This window comes from Cebus imitator, unplaced genomic scaffold (assembly GCF_001604975.1).
Source record: "Cebus imitator isolate Cc_AM_T3 unplaced genomic scaffold, Cebus_imitator-1.0 Scaffold42, whole genome shotgun sequence".
NCBI classification, from domain to species: Eukaryota; Metazoa; Chordata; class Mammalia; order Primates; family Cebidae; genus Cebus; species Cebus imitator.
This window is the reverse complement of record NW_016107357.1, coordinates 9,953,436-9,957,830: the sequence shown is the minus strand read 5'-3', so window position 1 is coordinate 9,957,830 and position 4,395 is coordinate 9,953,436.

Genomic DNA, 4,395 nt, shown 5'->3' with positions numbered 1-4,395 from the left:
CGCCGCCGAGGCATAGTTTTGGATCCGTCGCCGCCTCTCCGGCAAGGCCCCCTCTCGCCCCTTCCACTCAGAGCGGCCACGGCTGCCCGGGAACGAAGAGCCGGCCCAGCCCCGCGGGTTCTTTTTCTCACAACGCACCCACCGCCGTCCCTTGTCCCGCTCAGGGGCGGGAGGACGGAGCCCTTGCTGGGTCCCGCGCTGGCGCTAGAGCCGGCAGCCCGATCCCGGGAAGAGGGGGGCTGACGTCCTCGCAGAAGGAGAGCAGAGGAGAGACCGACTGACAGACGGAAAGAAATGGAGGGGATACAGAGAAACAGACACAGAGAGACAGAGAGAGAGAGGAGGGTTAGAGTAAGTTTACGGGGGAGAGAGCGACGTTTAGGGGGAGAGAGCGAAGGGATAGAGAGTACTAATTATGCCGGTGTGGTGGCAGGCGCCTGTGATCTCAGCTACTCCTTTAGTTTAGTGTCGAGAATTGCTTTAGCCTTACAGGAGGACGCTGCAATGGGCAATGATGAGGAAATTATGCTCTTCTGGGGTTTTTTTGTTTTGTTTTGTTTTGTTTAAATTAATTATTATTATTATTATTATTTTTGATGCAACGTTTTGCTCTTTTGCCCAGGCTGGAATGCGGTGGCTCATTCCTTTCTCAGTGCAGCCTTAACCTCCCGGGCTCAAGGAATCCTTTCCTTTCTGCGTCCCACGCAGCCGGGACTACAGGTGCCTGGTACCACCGTTCACTAATTTTATTATGTTGCTCAGGCTGTTCTCAGACTTCTGGGCTCAGCTAGAATCCTTCCTGGGTCTCCCAAAGTGTTGGGATTATAGGCGTGAGCCACTGCTCCTGGCTGTTCTTTTCAAATACATTTTTACTTTTCTTTTTTTCTTTTTAGATGGAGTCTTAGTGTTTCCCACACTGGAGTACAGTGATGCAGTCTTGGCTCACAGCAGGCTGGTCTCGAGCTCCTGACCTCAAATGATCCACCCACCTCGACATCCGGAAAGGTTGGTTTTACAGGTTTAATCCTCTGCACCTGGTGATTAGCTCATTTTAGATACTAGAACTTTTTAATTTTAAAGAAAATTGTATTTTTTTGAGCTGGAGTGCAGTGGCAATGACCTTGGCTCACTGCAACCTCTGACTTCTGGGTTCAAGTCGTTCTCTGCCTCAGCCTCTCAAGTAGCTGGGACAACAGGTGCCTGCCACCAGGCCCAGCTAATTTTTGCATTTTTAGTAGAGATGAGGTTTCACCATGTTTGCCAGTACGGTCTTGATCTCTTGACTTCGGGATCCACCAGCCTCAGCTTCCCAAAGTGCTAGGATTACAGGTGTGAGTCACCACCCCCGGCCAAAAAAAAATTTTTTTTGAGACAGTCTTGCTCACACAGGCTGGAGTACAGTGGCACAGGGTTTCTGCATATTCTCCTGTAGGTGGGTAGAAGGGGCTAGGACCTCAACATGACAGGAGGTCAATTTTTTTTTTTTTTTTTTTTTTTTTGAGACAGGGTCTTATTCTCTCAGCTAGGCCAGAGTGCAGTGGCAAGATCATAGCTCACTGCAGCCTCAAACTCCCAGGCTCAAGCAGTCAAGGGAGGCTGAAGCAGAAGAATCGCTTCAACCCAGGAGACGAGGTTTATGATGAGCTGAGATTGCGCCATTGCACTCCAACCTAGGCAGCAAGAGTGAAACTCCAACTCAAAAAAAAAAGTTTTGTGGTGGAGCACAGTGACTCATGCCTATAATCCCAGTGCTTTGGGAGTCGGACATGGGAGGGTCATTGAGTCCAGGAGTTACAAACCAGCCTGGGCAACATAGCAAGACCCCATCTCTAAAAAAAAAAAAAATACAGAATTAGCCAGGCATGGTGGCAAACAGTGTATACCTAGCTATTCAGGAGACCCAGGCAGAAGAATTGCTTGAGACCAGGAGTTCAAATCTATAATGAGTTATGATCGCGACGTTGCACTCCAGCCTGGCTGACAAAGAAAGACCCTGACTCTAAAAAAATAAAAAAATAAAAAAAAGAAGAATAAGAAGATTGTGTTTTGCCCTCCGTTCTCTGTAGTCAAAATGGGCAGCTCCATCACTCTTCACACTTTATGTCTCATCCTGGTCGTGCCAGGGAGGCTCCAGTTTGATCTCTGGTTGCCAGGCTAAGGTGGGAGTGGGAGGCGCAGGCACATAGGTGGCAGGCTCAGACCCTTTGATCTCTCCACGGTTGGCAGGCAGGTGTCTCGGCTCCAGCAGGTGAGTGGGGCGTGAAGCCAGTTTCTGGGCACTTCATGCTTCAAGCCTATTTGTAAGTGAACCCACTTGTGTTTGTTCCTTTCTTCTGCCCGCCTCGCTGGCAATCCTCAGCTCCATTCTTTTCCTCCCCTGATTCGCCCGATTTGGTTTAGGACTCCTTACTATTACTCTCTTTCTTTCTCCTGTTCCTTCCTGTTTTTCTTGGGTGGCAGTTTGCGGGCAGGCTGAGGCCTGTGGAGCTGCGGCCGCACACTCTGGTGGGCTCTCTCTGGGTGTGGGTCAGGTGATCGCATCTCCAGGGTCCCCAGCCTTGCGGCCTGTGAGCCATTTAGAAGCAGCTGCCCTCACCACCTTGGCTGAAGCAGAGTGTTCCGGGTGGACTGTCCGTCCTCGGTTGTCAGGACCCCGGCAGTGCGTTCTTCGTCCAAGGGCTCACCTTGGGCGGGGTGGTGGGTGGGGGGAGCTTCCATGAAGTCCGGGCGCGCCCGCCGCTCCCGCAGCTCCTCCGCCAGCGCCTAGCTCGCCGCCGTCCTCCTTCTACCCCGTAGGTGACCGAGCGCCCTCTGCGCCGGGGGGCTCTCGCCCTCCTACTGCCCGGTCCCATCCATGTGCGGCCCTGGGGGTCTCAGAGCGCCGCCGTCCGGCTCCCCCCACCCCACTACCCCCGCCCAGTCGCTCGCCCCGAGCTGCCCTTGCCCTCAGGCGCCGGCAGCGGCTTCTTCCTCACCAGCCCCGGTGCTCTTACACCTGCAGGAGCCAGGCGCCCCCAGGCAGCAGCGCCTCCACCTGAGCGGCCACCTGCGCGCCGCCCCCAACCCTAGAAGCCGGGCGCGCCCGAGGCTGCCCCCCCGTCCCAACTTGGCTCGCAGGGCGCCCGCGACGCCTTTCCTAGGGGCGCTGGGCCTCAGCCGATGTGGAGAAGGTTGGGGGTTCACGCGAGGCGCGGCCCCCTCTCAGTCAGATGCAGCCGCGGTAAATCAGAAGCCCACTCCAGGAGCGGGGAAGGGGAGAGGAGGGCCCCCCACTCCGCGGTCCAGGCCTCCTCGGCGTGGACACCCACTGTTCCTCCGTATTAAATATATGTAATTGTTTCTATTTGGGTTGGATGACTGGGAAAGTATTGGATGCACAAGAATTTTTAGAATTTCAGAAAAATGTACCTTAAAGGACACTGAAAAATTGCCTCTCAAAAAAGCAGTTATATGGGGTATATAATGAGTATAAGAATGAAGTTGTTCATAAAATATAAAGGAGGAACAAGATTTGTTGGTTTTGTTTGTCTGTTTATCTCCATAGCCATTTATCTCATCTTGAATGTCATTCAACAATCTTGTTTATTAAAATTAAGTTGTCCTATTTTTTTTTTTCATTTACACCTCACAGACTTGTTTAGTTTGTTTCTAGATGAAACAAACTTGATATCTTGCTCATATTAGGTTTATTTCCCAGTACATTTGGAATCGTTTGGATCTTTCTCTACATGGGAATCCTCCAATCTTTCTCAGTAGTACAGCATTTGGGCCTAACCTCCCCCAAGAAAGGAGCAAACTCTGTTTCCTTATGTCCTCCTATTGAAAATCATTAATTCTGAGCTTTACTATAATGATGAGAAGTTTAAGAGACGGTGTTTGGGTACTGCTATCAAGTATTTATTGATTGCTTCCTTCATTAATTAGTTCCACTACAGTATCAGATGTAATGGAGACTGTTAAGTTTCATTGATGGTAACTGGGTGATCTAACTTAATTATATTATAATTAATATCCTTATTTATTTAAAACATAATACTGATTTGAACATAATCAAGCACTTAAGCTCATTGACAATAGAAATAAATTTATCTTAACAGTTGATTGCCTTATCTCAAATACTATAAATTTGGGGCATCTGATTTCTTGACGTTTGCTAAACAACCTTATTAAAATAGCATAAGACAACATATTGTTTTAGTGTATTTCTTTTTTTAGGAAACTTTGAATTTTAAAATATTTTGTTAGTTTATGTGTGTAAATAAAACACACACACACATTTAATAAATTTAAAAGATTAAGTCTCAGGTGGGAATCCTCATCATAGAAGAGTTTGGGAATTAATATGTTTTTGCTACTGTGTTTGCACATATGTGTGTCAATTAGTGTCTGGATGTG